Raw genomic sequence first — 17,751 nt, 5'->3', positions numbered from 1 at the left:
ACCTGCCCAGCAGCCTACAAGCCCAGAAACACTGGTTAGTTTGAAAGATGGAATTAAATGAAATTGTTCACTTACATCATGCACCAAGACTCTGTTTACTTTTTCCTACTGTACCCTTGTGTGGTCAGAAGAAAGTAATTTTGTGCTACGAGTTGTGCCGCTCTGTCTCCACCTGTTACTGCGACCGTTCAGGTTTATCGAACTATTAACTTCACACTGTAAGTCCCAGCTTTATATTGAGTCCTGTAGTTGAGGTTGCAGGGTTTGGTTTTCATTACTTCTGTGGTGTTTGAAGGATGATGAACACACAGACAAAGGTCAGACTGTACCTGGTTGAACCATGCAGTGGTTATTTCTTTGGTCTACTGATGACTCTTCAAAAATATTTAGAAGCAGCAGGGAAGTGCAGGAGCATGAAATAAGCCTCTTAATTCAGCTGTGACCTGACCCCTAACACCCTCTGGGTATCATAATCAACAGGGCTGACAAACAGGAGACTGTAGAAAAATTGGGACATTGGGTTTTGTGTATTCTATAAAAAGTATCTGGTTAAAAAAAGGGGGAGCAAAAAGTGGATTTCAGTCCAAAGCAATGAGAATTTTCTCGATACATTACATGAGAAAGTTATAGTAGACTAGCTGAAATAAATGCTAGATATAAGTAGCACTGAAGGAGCAAAAAATGGAATAGCAATAAAAGTGGAATTTAGTATGGAAGGTCTGGTTGCAGTTCCAATGATGATTGCTAGTCATTGATCATTGATGCGTTAAAAAAAAAAAAAATCAACAGAATCTTTAGGTACACCTGAGATGGATCATTTCCTCCCCTTGTTTTGGATAAAATCAGTGGATCAAGCCCACAACAGTGTCTCAGTGTAATAAATGTATTTATATATATTTTTTTGCTTTCACAAATAGCCACGCATCAGCACTAACATATTCTCTGGTTTTCTCTCCTGCTGCTGTATGTATAATTAAATGAATGGTGGTGTTATGTATTCCGTGGCAAGACCAAGATTTCGTCAAGTTGATTTAAATTCACTGGAGAGGGAGAGAATGACAAAGATATAAAATGATACTTATTAGCATGATGCATTGGGCTATGGTCGAGTGAAACAGAGCTTACAACCAGCAAAGCCAAGCAGTCTCTGGGAATGTCTTTTTAAACTAAAGAGCACATTCTGGAAGCCTTTGCTGTGGAATTTTCCCCTAAATTACTGGTAATTTTCTGCACTCTCAGAGAGCTGTATAATCATACACAGCCAAATCATTGTACTGGAAAGCCTAATAGAAAATGGATTCAGAAAAACCATGTTTGCATGAACCCCAAATTCTAGCATGAAGTCAGGAATGAAAATGGAAAATTCATGAGATAATATTTGGCTGATACTAGAAGAAGGGAAGTTTATTATTTATAATTAAAAGTGGCTGAAAATGAACTGGTTTGTTTAATGTCTGAAAGGTACCTGTTTTGCCACAGAGATTAAGATCTTGATCTCCTTGTTTGCTTCCTGTTCCTTTTTATATTAAAAGTAAAGAACAAACTCCTGAGAGCACAAACAGGGTGAATTTGCATCTGGGTTCTGCAACTCTGTCTCCATTTTGAACAGGTGATTCCTAAATAGTCCCTTATCAGAAAGCTTCTTTGCAAAGTTTTTCTGGCTCTGGAAAAGATAAGTTATCTTTAAGTCTCATTTTTGTCATTGTCATTATATCTGAGAGAGAGAAACAGACATTGTGGAATGTTTCTGAGGCTTTTTTTTTTTGATGCAAGAAGAAGGGCTTATTGTTTAATTCTTTTCATAGATGAAATAATTGTAGCTCACTAAAAATCAGGCAAGAATTTTAAGATGTAAAGACATTTTCTAAATGTACTTGTGTGCCAATGGCATTTTATAGAATTACAATACAATGCTTTAAAACTGACAAGAGTTACTGAAAATGTAATTTTAACAAAGGTAAAAAATGTGAAAAATCACCTGCAGGAAACCCAGAATTTATTTACAGGATTTTAAATGTGTTTTTTCCTTTCAGAGTAGTATTTCATTTCAAAAGGCATTTACTGCTTCTAAAGGTCTATAAAGTAGAGCATTATTTTTGAAGAGCTATTTAATTTTGCTTCTTTCAAATCTAGAATGTCTTAACTCTGAGTATTCTTTAAGTAAAATTTATTCTTCTTGTAGTTTCATTTGTTTTATAGCCTTTATAATTGAAGAATTTTCTGATTATCCTTGGAGCTTGAAAATTGAAAATATTTACAATTCAAGGTAAGACCAAAAAACCCCAAATGATCACCAGTTATGCCAGTTTTATTTTTAGATGCCTAATCTTCAGTTAAGAATTGCATTTAAAGGGATGTTAAAGGTGTCCTATGGTTGGGAATGTCTATTTTAAGTGTGTTCTGTATTTCATGAAAGGCTTCTTCTGCACTTGGTAAATTGCATCATATAAGCATTTTTAGTGAATAAAAACAGATTAAAGCAACATATTGAGAAGTAGGTCTTAATCTACTGTGCTCTTGTATGAGTCATGAGCTGTTGAGAAAAAATCACAAATTATTAAAACATTAGAAGTTAATTTATTCTAGTGCTATTTGACAGCAGATTGAGGAAAGTCCTTCAGAAATCAGTGTTTTCCATTCTCCTCCTGACTTGACAAGGTATAATCAGCATGAGAGTAATGACAGCCATGTTGAAGATTTTGATTGCTTTTAGCTAGAGAAGAAAAAAAGAGTAGAAACTCATAAATCACACAGTCACTTGACTTTTGTTATCTGCTATGTTTTCCTCTGTGAATTTTAGGTAAACAAAAATCCTTGCTTTTAAAAATTATGATTAAACTTTTATGTTATGTAAAGTTTCAAAGACAAAAGTAGATGCATTTAGATGAGTAAGGTTAAAAAAAGGTGAAATAAGCACCCAGTGAAGTCCAGGCCTGCTGTGAGAGTGTTTCCTACAGGTGCAGAAAGTGAAATGGCATCCCAGGATCTATGAAAATAAAGCTGACATGAGCCATTGTGGGGAAGAGTTAATTCAGTGCACTCAATTTTTGTGGCTGTGATTTATCAGTTTATGTCTAATCTTTAAGCTTGATGCATTTTCCCATTTTGTTTGTCTCCCCTGAAGAAATCTGTGATTCAGGTTTCTCAATTCCTATACCAGGCTGATGCACCTGTTTCAGAGTATTCCATAAGGTGTCTTGGATTTCATGACACATTTTATGTTTGGCTTCTCATTGAAGTCTCACCCCGTCTAAACCTGAAGTAGAGAATTGTGAAGGATGAGGTGTGTCTTGGTTTAGGAAGACAGGTATCTGCTAGGTAAAATTACAATTAGAGGCTCTTTGGCAAAGATTTGGGAAATAGGAATAGCAGTTCTTTACTAGTATGTAATACAAAGCAAACAAACACAAAAAAAACTCCCCTCCCACTAAACAACTACAGCATTAATGACAAACGACAACAGTACCAAGAACCTTGAGGGCTTTGTTTCACAAAACTCAGAGCAGTTTGGTTTCGGTGTCTTTGCAGGATCCTCAGAGCACTAAGCTGGAACAGTGGAAAAGTCCCGGGCTGGTAGCTGGGATGGCAGGGTGTCCCGGCAGGCAGGGGCAGGATGTCCCGGCAGCGCAGGGAGTGCAGGGTCACGCTGCAGCAAGAGGAGCAGCGCTGAAGCAGCTCGACGGCGAGGCAGAAAAAACGGCGGCTGAGATCTTCGAGGAGCGGCCGACACGCGTCTCCCGAACCCGGAAGCAGAAAAAGCACGCCGCTGCTTCAAGCTGTGTCTTTTACTTGCGTTATCTCCTCTTTCCACCTTTTGTCTATCTCTTTGTTTCAGCCAAGCACTCTCAAGTATTTAACACCTGGTCTCCTTGGCAACCCGTGGGGAAAAAATTCCCCAGAGAAAGAAGGAACAAATCCAACCTCCAACATTATCCACTCCGAATTTTTTTCCCATACAAACATATTACATTGAGTTTTAACTATTAAAAATACATATATATATATGCAAATATGGATGCAGCCACATTGTCATGGATAGTTCACCTCAAAACAAGGTCCCCTTGAGGTATGCATCGGGTCTCTTCATTCTTTTGCATTACCCACCAGGTGCAACCTGGTCCCTGAGCGAAGACAACCCCACGGATGGGATTGTCTTTGCTGGAGGCAGGATTAATCTAAACAGTTTTTCTTAGCATACCTCTCATGTGTACTACTGGAACTTTATCTCTGTCTGTCTTTTGCAAGGGCTCAGATTGGGCAGGACTTGCTCGGTTGGTGGAACCTCGAGTGTTCACCAACCAGGTGGTCTTTGCTAAATTAGTATCTTAATTTTTAAAGGTTCTCCCACCCAGTGCTTTCAAGGTAGTTTTAAGCAGGCCATTGCACCGTTCAACTTTCTCGGCCGCTGGTGCATGATAAGGAATATGGTACACCCACTCAATGCTATGTTCTTTAGCCCAGGTGCTTATAAGACTATTTTTGAAATGAGTCTCATTGTTTGACTCGATTCTCTCAGGGGTGCTATGTTTCTACAGGACTTGTTTTTCTAGGCCCAGGATGGTGTTCTGGGCAGTAGCATGAGGCACAGGGTAGGTCTCTAACTATTTAGTGGTGGCTTTTACTATGGTTAGCACATAACGCTTGCTTTGGCGGGTTTGGGGAAGGGTGATGTAGTTAATCTGCTAGGCTTCTCCATATTTATATTTGGACCACTGCCCACCATACCATAAGGGCTTTACCCGCTTGGCTTGCTTGATTGCAGCACATGTCTCACAGTCATGGATAACCTGAGAAATACTGTCCATGGTTAAATCTACTCCTCGGTCTCGGGCTCACTTATAGGTGGCATCTCTGCCCTGATGACCCGAGGCATCATGGGCCCATCGGGCTAGGAACAACTCTTCCTTGTGTTGCCAATCTAAATCTATCTTTGACACTTCTATCTTGGCAGCTTGATCTACTTGCTTGTTGTTTTGGTGTTCCTCATTAGCCCGACTCTTGGGAACATGGGCATCTACATGGCGGACTTTCACAGGCAGCTTCTCTACACGAGTGGCAACGTCCTTCTATTCATCAGCAGCCCAGATTGGTTTTCTTCTACGCTGCCAGTTGGCCTTTTTTCACCTCTCTAGCCAGCCCTACAGAGCATTGGCTACTATCTACGAATCAGTGTAGAGGTAGAGCTTTGGCCACTTCTCTTTTTCAGCAATGTCAAGGGCTAATTGAACAGCTTTGAGTTCAGCAAGCTGACTTGATCCTCCTTCTCTTTCAGTGGCTTCTGCAACTTGTCGTGTGGGGCTCTATACGGCTGCTTTCCACTTACGGTTCATTCCCACGATGCGACAGGAACCGTCAGTGAAGAGAGCGTAGTGTGTTTCTTCTGCTGGCAGTTGGTTGTATGGAGGAGCTTCTTCAGCTCGTGTCACTTGTACTTGCTCTTCTTCGTCCGTGAAACCGAAGTTTTCTCTTTCTGGCCAGTTTGTAATTATCTCCAAAATCCTAGGGCGATTTGGGTTTCTAATACGGGCACGCTGTGTGATGAGGGCAGTCCATTTGCTCTATGTGGCATCGGTGGCATGGTGCGTGGAGGGAGCCTTTCCTTTAAACATTCACCCCAGCACTGGTAGTCGGGGTGCCAAGAGGAGTTGTGCTTTTGTGCCAATCACTTCTGAGGCGGCTTGAACTCCTTCATAGGCGGCCAAGATCTCCTTCTCTGTGGGAGTGTAGTTGGCTTCAGATCCTCTGTAACTTCGACTCTAGAATCTCAGTGGTCGGCCTCGGGTCTCTCTTGGCACCTTCTGCCAAAGGCTCCAGGACAAACCGTTGTTTCCGGCTGCAGAATAAAGCACATTTTTCACATCTGGTCTTGTCCTGACTGGGCCAAGGGCTACTGCATGAGCAATCTCCTGCTTGATCTGGGCAAAGGCTTGTTGCTGTTCAGGGCCTCAGTGGAAATTGTTTTTCTTGCGGGTAACCAGGTAGAGAGGGCTCACGATTTGACTGTATTCAGGAATGTGCATCCTCCAAAAACCTATGGCTCTTAGGAAAGCTTGTGTTTCTTTTTTGCTGGTTGGTGGAGACATTGCTGTGATTTTATCAATGACTTCAGTGGGGATCTGCCGCCGTCCATCTTGCTACTTTACTCTCAGGAACTGGATCTCTCTGGCAGGTCCCTTGACTTTGCTCTTCTTGATGGCAAACCTGGCTTTCAGCAAAATTTGGATGATTCTCTCTCCTTTCTCGAACACTTCAGCTGCAGTCTTTTTCCACACAATGATGTCATCAATGTACTGTAGATGTTCTGGAGCCTCATCTTTCTCCAGTGCAGCCTGGATCAGCCCATGGCAGATGGTGGGGCTGTGTTTTCACCCCTGGGGCAGCTGGTTCTAGGTGTACTGCACGCCCCTCCAGGTGAAAGCAAACTGAGGCCTGCATTCTGCAGCCAGAGGAATGGAGAAAAATGCATTGGCAATGTCAATAGTGGCATACTACCTCGCTGCCTTGGACTCTAGCTCGTACTGAAGTTCTAGCATGTCCGGCACAGCAGCGCTCAGCGGTGGAGTCACTTCATTCAATGCACGATAGTCCACAGTCAGTTTCCATTCTCTATCAGACTTGCGCACAGGCCAGATGGGGCTGTTGAAGGGTGAGTGGGTTTTGCTGACCACCCCTTGGCTCTCCAGCTCACGGATCATCTTGTGGATGGGGATCACGGCGTCTCGATTTGTCCGATACTGCCGACGGTGCACTGTCGAGGTGGCAACAGGTACTTGTTGTTCTTCTACCTTCAGGAGTCCCACTGCAGATGGGTTCTCTGATAGTCTCGGCAAGGTGTTCAACTGCTTAATGTTCTCTGTCTCCACAGCAGCTATTCTAAAAGTCCATCTGAGTCTTTTGGGGTCTTTATAATATCCATTCCTGAGGAAGTCTATGCCCAGAATACATGGAGCCTCTGGGCCGGTCACAATCGGAAGTTTTTGCCACTCCTTCCCGGTCAGGCTCACCTCGGCTTCAACCAGAGTCAGTTCTTGTGATCCCCCCGTCACCCCGGCAATGGAAATCGGTTCTGCCCCCACATGTTTTGATGGCATTAGAGTACACTGCGACTCAGTATCTACTAAAGCTTCATATTTTTGTGGTTCTGATGTGCCAGGCCATCGAATCTACACAGTCTAAAAAACCCGATTTTCTCGTGCCTCTTCCTGGCTAGAGGCAGGGCCCCTCTAGCACTGGTTATTATTCCTTTCTTGGACGTACATGGTAGAGGTTCCTTCGAGGGAATCTGACACAGCATTCCCACCTCCGTAATACCTGGCAGCTTGCTCATGGGAGGCTGAGGCTACCTTCATTTTAGTGGAACTCTCTCTGTTAGCGTTTCTCTCCTTGAGCTCACGTACTCGTGCTGCCAGGACAGAAGTAGGTTTCCCATGTTACGCTCTCATGTCCTCTCCATGGTCCCGCAGATAAAACCACAGGTCAGCTCGAGGGGTGTACCCTCTCTCTCTCGCTGGGGAATGTTGGGCTCTGATTCTGGGGCCTGTGACTCGCACTGGTGCTACATGGGAACTGTTCCTTCTCATCTCCTCTCTCATTTCTCTCATCTCCTCTTTGAGTTCCTTCACCACCGCAGAGACATGAGCCTGCATTGGGCCACTGATCATACTTTCATAATTTTTGAGCTTGTTGGCAACAGAACCCACTGTCTCTTGGTTATTCTCGGCATTAATTGTTGCGATGAATGTGGCGTATTGGGATGGTCCATGAGTTGCCAGATTCCACAACATGTGCTTTGTGCATTTAACCTTGTCGGGGTCATTATCATGCTGTCCGGTCCTCCCAAAAAGTACTTCCAATACTGCCACTTCTCTCAACTGTTGGATTCCTTCTTCAAGGGTCTTCTATCGCATTCTATTGTTGTGCTCTTGCATTCTGTCTCTGTGGACAAATCTCTTTCTCACACTCATTAGAAGTCGTTCTCAAAGGGGAAGGGGCTTTTGCTCTCTTACAAATACCTGATTTATACCTGAGTCTTGGGTCAAGGGTCTCAAATTCCTTGCTTCAGCACTATCCAGTTGCACACCTGTACCCATAAGGTCTCAGACTCGAAGTAGCCAGGCTGTATAAGCCTCACGTCCTCGTCGTGCAATATTTTTTTGCAGATTACGTAGACTTTCATATGTCAGGGACTCAGTGATGATCTCAACTTGTGGCTCTTCTGTGGACTGTGAGGACCTTCTTTTCTTACCTTTAATATCAGGATCTGACGATTTCACTTTACACTTCCTTGTTTCCACAGGGGCGACTGCTGCTGGCTGTGGCTGCCCTTGTGGTTTAGCTGGAACCTGGACAGTTGTAACATCTGTGGGTTCCACTGCTGCACCATCAGTCTCTGCCTTCTCGGGGCAGGGGGAGGGTTTTTCATGAGCTGGGGAAATGTACTCTTTCAGCATTTGGCCTATCTCTTTTACTAGAACCTCAACTCAATCCGGGTGGGTCTTTTCTGAGGCAGGCTGTGGGGCAGAGTCAGGCTCTGGGGTATCATCTCTATTCTGTGGGCTAGGTATCAGGGTGGTTATCCAGGTCAATCTTCTCTTATCTCTGAATGCTAAACAGAATACGCATATTAGCAGCACCAGCCATTGTATGATATCATTAGCATTCAGAGAGGATTTAAACCCTTCAAAAACTGGTGGGGCAGACCCAAAGAGATGGGTAAAGGGTTGGGAAAAAGAAACTTCTCCCGGTGTCATTTTTTCACAGTAGGTACCATTGTTAAAGTAACTCCAAAAACACACAGTTAGTGTACGATAGCCTTGAATCCATGTGCCTGCCTTCCAGAGGAAATTAAAAATCTATGAGTTCTTCACCTTATTAAGCCATAAAATAAACTGGATGACAGTCACAGTAGCCTTAGTTATAGGGCCCATGTTTAGATAAGGGCCTGCAAATGGAAGGAATACAGCCACAACCACATGCCACCCAAACCAGGCTAAGTTAGACCACATGATGCAGCCTAATGAGGTTTTTATATCCAACGCACACAAAAGAAAGTACTAGGTTAGTTAAGAACTGCTATTTCTCTTCCCTTTTCTTTTCTCAGTGCCCTCAAGCCCCACGTTGGGCGCCAAAATCTGTCTTGGTTTAGGAAGACAGGTATCTGCTAGGTAAAATTACAATCAGAGGCTCTTTGGCAAAGATTTGGGAAATAGGAATAGCAGTTCTTTACTAGTATGTAATACAAAGCAAACAAACACAAAAAAAACTCCCCCCCCACCAAACAACTACAGCATTAATGACAAACGACAACAGTACCAAGAACCTTGAGGGCTTTGTTTCACAAAACCCAGAGCAGTTTGGTTTCGGTGTCTCTGCAGGATCCTCAGAGCACTAAGCTGGAACAGTGGAAAAGTCCCGGGCTGGTAGCTGGGATGGCAGGGTGTCCCGGCAGGCAGGGGCAGGATGTCCCGGCAGCGCAGGGAGTGCAGGGTCACGCTGCAGCAAGAGGAGCAGCGCTGAAGCAGCTCGACGGCGAGGCAGAAAAAACGGCGGCTGAGATCTTCGAGGAGCGGCCGACACGCGTCTCCCGAACCCGGAAGCAGAAAAAGCACGCCGCTGCTTCAAGCTGTGTCTTTTACCTGCGTTATCTCCTCCTTCCACCTTTTGTCTATCTCTTTGTTTCAGCCAAGCACTCTCAAGTATCCAACACCTGGTCTCCTTGGCAACCCGTGGGGAAAAAATTCCCCAGAGAAAGAAGGAACAAACCCAACCTCCAACAAGGTGTAACCATATTTTATCCCAAACATTGTGTTGGGACAGGAAAGCTGGGATGGAAGGGTCCACACCAACTCTCTGCCTGGAGGGCTGAAGGGGACTCAAAGGGAACTCAGGGGGGTTCAAAGATGTTCCAAGTGGGTTCAAAGAGGTTCAAGGGGGCTGAATTTTTGCCTAGATAACATATAAAATAGGAGTATTCAAATGTAATCCTTCTACACCACCTTTCCATGGAGGAACAAGTAAAAATAGAGGTGATTTGTTCCCGTCATCTTCTCAAATCACTGAGGGTTTATGATATTTTACAAAGCCCATATGGAAATGGATTAGAATTTGCTCTTGTCTCAAGCAAAAAGCTCTTCTAGGACAACTGAAATATTGATTTTTTTTTCCTGTTTTTTTGGTCAGCTTTTCTCAATAGCATCTATTTAGTGAGTGGAAGAAATAGTCTGAATATTAAGTGTTCCAAAAAAATTTGCCTTGATCAGTTGGAAGCAGCCTCAGTCCAGCTTGAACCTGTAGTATTAGTAGTGCTTTTTAAATCCACTTGAAAATATTTGCAATAGTGGTTCCTTTTTGGTGTAAAAACTAAAGAAGAGGTCTAGATGTGTTTGTTCAATAAAGGTCTGATTTCAATTGAATGCTGGGAAGAATTTTGTGCCACACAATCATGGCTACTGTGGTCAGGCTGTGATGAGTGGTTTTGGCTATAACAGGAGCTAAATAGTGAGAGGAATGGCAAAAATACCACACCCAAAGTCATGGCAGCTTGTACAAAACCCAACTGATGTGAAATAAAATGATAATACTAAGAATCTTCAAGCACCAAGAGTAGATACTTGAACGTGGGGCAGGAACACCTGGTGGTGTGGAAGCGCTTTCTTGGACAGACAAAAAGGGGACATTGGATTAAGGGTTCAGCCATTAATAACTTTTACTGCTCATGAAAACAAGGGAGAGTGAGAGTGTTTGAAGTAATTGCTTCTTTGTTTTGGAAAGGCTATAAGAGGAAGGACATCAAGCTTCAAACATAATTTCTGATTGGAAAATTATGAAAAAGGGCAAGGACAAATGAGGAAAGTTTAGATAACTTCAGCTCTAAACAAGCAAGAGGTAGTTCAATGGGTGTTAATGTTTTTCACTTAGTCGCATGTATTTATAAATAATGCACTGTGTTTGCAAGTGTGCTTCTCAGCCTCAGCCTGTTTGACAATGAGGCTGGTGACATTTGGTGTAACTGTCCCCGAATTGTCACATAAGGAGAAATAGCTTTAATTAACAAACAGCTCGGGGGGACTGGGCTCATTACTGAGCAACTTCTCCAACCCAGAGCCCTAAAGACTGGGCTGGCTGAGTAACTGGGCCATGGAACTTAGGATATATGCTGAAGAGTAGCAACGTAGTGGGACAATGAAACGTATTTCAGCTCGTGGAATAAGCCAAGCGCTCTGAAGTTTTGGGAATCTGAATTAGTATCAGAAGTTCTCTTTATTTCTTATTCTTCTGCAGATGTATGTGGGGCAGTTTCCCAAAATGGATCACGTGCTTAAAAATTAGTAAATAGATACTACTCCCTTGATCTCCTTCTTTCCAGATGTATTTATTCAGGATGCAGAATTGCCTGTGAGTGACTTTGGTTTTGTAAAACCTTTTGAGCTCTCCTTTTTATTTATTCAAGAATCCATATGTGGTGAATGTTTTAAGATTAATTTGTGTTTTCTTTTTTTATAATATACTTTATAAGCCTGTGTAGTAGATATTTGAGAGTTAGTTTGTGTTTTTACTGTATAACATCACATTCTTAAGCCTAAGGAATGCGGGGTTCCTGGATAACATTCCTCTGCCAAGAAGCAGAAAATCACCCATCTTCGAAAGAAAAGAGAGTAGCACTCATGGGTGATGGAGCCGAGCACTGCCCTCAGCAATCATCGGCCGAGCGCTCAACACCCCATATCCATCATCCCAATCTCATCAAGGACATACATCTCAATACCTGGTTCCAGCAAACCCAGATATAAGCTTACATCTCCTCAGAAAGACTATTCACCAAACTTGCAACCAGAAAAGAAACCAGACAAATATGAATCAAGGACCATATACACAAAGAACAGATGAAGTAATTAGTTGCACAAGCCCAAAAACTGTATAAAAACAGGCCCTGCACACTCCGAATTTGTGAACCAGAGGGGGATTCTGTGCCATAGGGGCAGGATCTGCAGTTCACCCAGTGTCAATTCCCGGGATCGGAACTGTACTTTGGTTGTGGTTTTATCAGGGTTTTTCTATTTGTAAATTATTAATAAATTTTTATTAATATTTTATTTTACGGATTTGGCTAATCATTTATAACACAAGTGTTTAAGAAATTATGATTGGCTGAAGAAATTACTTTAGCCAGGTCTAAATGTTGCATTTGGGCTTGAATTCAGGAATCTAAACTCATCTCAACGTTTTGTGTGTTTCTTTGGATTAGCTAACCTGCCGTTGTGTGTTATTGGCTGATTAATAATATAGAAAGGGATGGGGAATTCTTCAGTGATACAAATCCAAGTGGGAATAAGGAAGAGTGAAATCATAGCATATTTTGCACCCCATAGAAATATATTTACTTCTGCTGGAACAACAATATATAGTTTCTGTAAAATTTCCATTAAAACAAATTGGATCTTGGAAAGAAGTCATCAAGCAGAACTTTTACAGGCCATTCTTTAGGGTCTTACACCTGAATGCCATGGCAAAGAAAAACATGAATGTGGCTGTTGGGGGTTAGGTTTGTTCCTCTTTTTTACTCTAAAGAATTCTTTTCTCCATAAGTTACTAAGGAGACTAAGTGTTGGATACTTAAGAGTACTCAACCAAAACCAAGAAGTGGCCTATTGGGAGTTAGGTTTGCTCCTTCTTTCTCTAAAGAATTTTTTCCCCATAAGTTACCAAGGAGACCAAGTGCTGGATACTTGAGAGTACTTAGCCAAAACAAAGAGGTGGACAAAGTTGGAAGGGGAAGATAATGAAGGTAAAAGACAGAGCTTGAAGCAGCTGGGGGCTCTTCTTTTTTCGGCTTCCCGGGAGAGAGAATGGCTGGGCTGTTGTTGGGTAGAAGAGTTTCACTGTGGCCAAAGGGATCCAGTCCTGGAAAATCTACTATCACTGGTTCGGCCTGAATCCTGGGCTTTCTCTGCCATCTGCGAGAGCTGGGCCAGCCCTGCCTCACCTTCGGCTTCTTTGGCGCTGCTCCTCTTGCTGCAGTAAGACCCTGCACCCCCTGCGCTGCCAGGACATCCTGTCCCTGCCTGCCGGGACACCCTGCCATCCCAGCTACCAGCCTGGGACTTTCTACTGTTTCAGCTTGGTGCTCTGAGGATCCTGCAGGGACACCGAAACCAAACTGCCCTGGGTTTTGTGAAACAAAGCCCTCAAGGTTCTTGATACCATTTTCTTTTGTTATTAATACTGTAGTTGTTTGGTTTATTTTTTGTTTGTTTGTTTGCTTGGTAATACATACTGGTAAAGAACTGCTATTCCTATTTCCCAAATCTTTGCCTAAGAGCCTCTGATTGTAAATTTATAATTGGAAAAATAAAAAAGGGGGGGGGGGAGGGTTTACACTCTCCATTCCAAAGGAAACTCCAGCTTTTACCTGGCAGATACCTGTCTTCCCAAAACCAAGACATGGCCAAAGCTCGGAAGGGGAGATAACGTGAGTTTCGGGCAGGTAAAGGATGGATATGGAGGCAGCTTCCTTCTCTGTTTTTTGGCGTCCGGGGAGAGAGAACAGCTGAGTTGCTGCTTGCTGCAAGAGGAGTTCACTGTCACTGGAGGGGTCCACTCCTGGGAGGTCGGCCATCACCTGCTCCCCTGCCTTGGAATTCTGAGCTCCTCGGCCTGCCCTGCTGGAGCTGGGCCAGCCCTGCCTCACCCTCGCAGCTTCTTCGGCACTGCTCTTTTAGCTACAGTGTGACCCTGCACCACCCTGCCCTGCTGGGACACCCTGCCATTCCAGCCACCAGCCCAGGACTTTTCCACTGTTTCGAGCTTGGTGCTCTGAGAATCCTGCAAGGGGCACTGAGACTAAACTGCCCTGAGTTTTTGTGAAGCAAAGCCCTCAAGGTTCTTGGTACTGACTTGTTATTAATGCTGTAGTTGTTGTTTTTGTTTGCTTTGTTATACATAATAGTAAAGAACTGCTATTTCTATCCCCAAATCTTTGCCTAAATGCCTCCAACTGCAAATTTATAATTGGAAAAAAAAAAAAAAGAGGGGGAGGATGGTTTGCATTCTCCATTCCTAGGGAAACTCCAGCTTTCCCTGGCAGATACCTGTCTTCCCAAACAGAGACACTGGCTTACTTAACTTCAGTGAGAAAATCAAAAATTTTTAGGGAACAAATTTGAAAACTGCTTTGGAATTGCAGAAAAATCAATTCAGCTCTAATTGATCAGGGTTAGTTGTTTCAAACTAACCCCATGATGCACCCAAAGTACTCTAAGAATTCAATAAAATTAATTAGCAGGGATGATCAACAATTTTCTTTTGACTTTTATGTTAAACTTGAGGCCATTTTTATTGAAGGATATCTAGAGAAGGGGCAATGTTATAATCTTTGTTGTGGAAGGCAAAAATTTGTAGGAGATAAGGTGTAGTTGAATCATCCAGACTGAGCCATATTGCTGAGGCCTCTAGGCCGTGGCACTGAGGCCTGTAGGGGTTTGTCGCGCAGATGGAAATTCAGTGCCAAGAGTGTGGCGCAGTTAGAATTATAGCTTAAGGTGTTAGCAAGGGTCAAAGGGTTTTATAGTAGCTAGCAAGTATAGTAATTGGTGTGGACACAGTAGCTACCTTAAAAAGTTAAACAATGAGTGTTTGCATTCTTCCCTGCTCTGTATGGCAATAAGAATACATCTGTAATTGTAAACTATATAGAGTGTATAAAACCTGCCATCTCCACACAATAAAGGGAAAAACGTAGTATTGATCATATTGATTGGATCTGCGTTTGCTTTGCCAACTTCCCTTCATTATCGGGGTTCCCCTGCAACTTCGATAATTCATTTCACCATTTAAATAAAACAGCTTTTCAAACTTAATAGTGAACACCAAATGTATGACAAGGGGCTGGGAGAGATGAACATAGTAAATGGGGAGGATAAATGTAGTAAACGCCAATTTAGTAATTATAATAAAACTGAATATCGTGGTTCAGCATGTTGTGACCTATCTCTCAGGTGACTAAAAGCAGGAAGAATAGAGAGTTTTAAAAATTTGAAATTTCAAAGCTTTGCTAGAAACTGAAGAAAGACCACCTGAACTTTCACTTCTGTATGTGAGAGCTATCGGATTTGTGAAGGATAAATAATTGCTTGTAGTGGTTTGAAGGCAAAACAAATGAGAGGCTCCAAGTCAGAGACACAATTTAATAGGGAAAAAAAAAAAAAAAGGAAAGAAAGTAAAATAAAATAGATGCAATAATACAAAAGACCACTGACAGAGTCAGAATACAACCTGAGCGGAGTGATGGAAGCAGTCCAGATGAGGTGGTCTTCCTGAAGCAGTGATCCTGTAGAAAGGTCTGGTAGCTCGGGTCCTCTGGGAATCCAGTGGGTAAGCGCCCCTCTGGTGTTCAGAGTCTCAGCTTATATCCAGGCTGGAATGCTTGGTTTCTCCCTCTGGGCGGAGCATCTCACAATGGGATGGTGAGTCATGTGATAAGGCCTGATGGGCCCATTAACAGGAGGTAGCCCAGGAGGGGGTTACCTGTGAGCTGTGTGGCAAAGGTGCTGATGGCCCATTAACAGAAGATAAACCAGAGTGGAGGAGGCAGGGAGCACTGCCTCACCTGGTTTCAACAATTCATGAAGATGGTGACAGAATATACTTCAACCCAGGACATTGCTTAACCCAGCTTGAAGTGTGGGATGGTCTTTGAATGTTTCAAGTCAAATCTAAAAATTAAATGGAAAGTTCCGTGTGGGTTATGATAAAAATTGACAGGTATCCTCACTCACATAATCTTCCCACATAATCTGTGGGAAGACTTTATAAGCATCCCCATGCAACGTTTTTTGTGAGGGAACACAGTGGGGTCTGTTTGCACTACCTACAACAGTCATTGTTTTATATCAATGGTTTATTTTTAGGTGCAATGTTGTGGCTGACCCTGTTTGCTACCATTTAACTTTCATAGAGACTCATTTCAAGACTGGATTTAATTTTTTTGAACACGTATGATGTTCACTTCTGATGCCAAGTGCATTTTTTATCACTTGTACAAATACCAAAGCCTGGAACTCAAACCTCTGGGTTGATGCTCATTTGCATTGTGGAATTATCTGCAAAATGTGAACTGAACTTGAGAGACAAGTAAAAAAAATTAAAAATAAGACACATGCTATGACTTTGAAAACAATTATGTTTAAAACAATCCCAGAGTTTCCCAGATGCAGATAATTTTTTCTTGGAGAGTGGAATAAATTGAAATAAAATAGACATGTGATAAAAAGCAATTCCCAAAGGAGTAACACTGAAAGAAAAGAAAAATACTCCCAGGAGCAAGGAAAGTGACCCGGAATGCTTTTATATTGATCTCGATTAAGTTTTTAAACTCGTGGGCATTGTTACAGCAGTGAATATTTTCAAAATGACTCAAAGGTCTTGGCAAAGAAGCAGAAGATTGGACCGTCTCTCATTTTCAACAGCAGAAGACAGTAAGCTGAATTTGGGTTCTCTTAAACCAAATATGTTTCTTTCCTTTGCATTTCATTATAAGATTTAATATTTGAACTTCTTTTGCTCCTATAATCTGGGAAATGGTCTTGGTTAGTGCTTTATCAGATTGAGATAAAATGGCTTTTGGTGTACCCAAAAGAAAATGTTCACTGTAGTGAAGGTATCTCCTGAACAATATGAAATAAGGAGATTAAAGCTGGCATCATAAATGCAGGTCACAAGACTGATGAGGCACCATCTTCTTCTCATCTTGATTCTTCTCTCCATTTTAATAAAGCCATTCCCAGGCTACTGCCAGAGAGGAAGGAAAGCCACAGTACTTCAACAAGTACTTTAACATTTCAAATTGTTAATGGGTCAGATTAATTCTAGCTTGCTTCTCTTAGAAGAACAAGGCCTGTTAATGTTAATTTTTGACATTAGTCATTACTATTAGTAATTTTCTTTCCCCATTTAAAATCTGATACTGTCATAATGTAGCTATATAGCACTTAGGTATATTTTGAAATAAAGGTATTCCATTATTTTCTTTGGCGTGTAAATCTAATAAAATCAAATCATTGTACTTCTGTTTAAGAACCTATATTCAGGGTACTTGCTAACTCAAGGCATGAATTTTGGTAGCAACAAGATAATTACTTGCTAATTGATATGTGATTACATTTATATTGGCCTGCCACAACTATAAAAGAGGAGACCCTAATTGTATCTCTAAATAGTGGTGATACTCCATCCTGGTACCTCCTGCTTAACTGAATGGAACATAAAAGTATTTAATTACTTTCACTATGATCTTCAGATTCTGGACATTAATTTTTTTTGGCATGACAGTTTTGGAAGAAACTATTCCATTCGAAACTAAGTTTGAAAAAATACCTTGTGGTGTAATGAGACTCTGGAATTAAGCTCCTAATTGCAGGATATTTTTGAACTCTTCATTGTATACCATCAGACTATTAAGGGTAGTATCTTTTAAATAATGATAGCAATTTAGGGAACATTTATCATTGAACATTTCAATTTACCACATTTTAAGCTACACTACCAGTCAATCCAGAGTCTAAAACTGGTATTTTGCAGCCATGGGGAATGCACTCCAGTTCCCCTAATGACAGCTAGTGGCACCCTGAGGAGGCTGCAAGGTGTGCATGGCTCCACTTGTGCCCTGCACGCAAAGAGGCAACATGGAAAGACAAACAATCCTCTGAGGAGGCATTTTCATCCCCAAAATCTAACCTTTATAGCTACTTCCATCTG

Source organism: Chamaea fasciata, unplaced genomic scaffold, assembly GCF_029207755.1.
Source record: "Chamaea fasciata isolate MVZ Bird 193981 ecotype frontalis unplaced genomic scaffold, bChaFas1.0.hap1 SCAF_12, whole genome shotgun sequence".
NCBI classification, from domain to species: Eukaryota; Metazoa; Chordata; class Aves; order Passeriformes; family Sylviidae; genus Chamaea; species Chamaea fasciata.
This window is presented reverse-complemented; position numbering follows the sequence as displayed.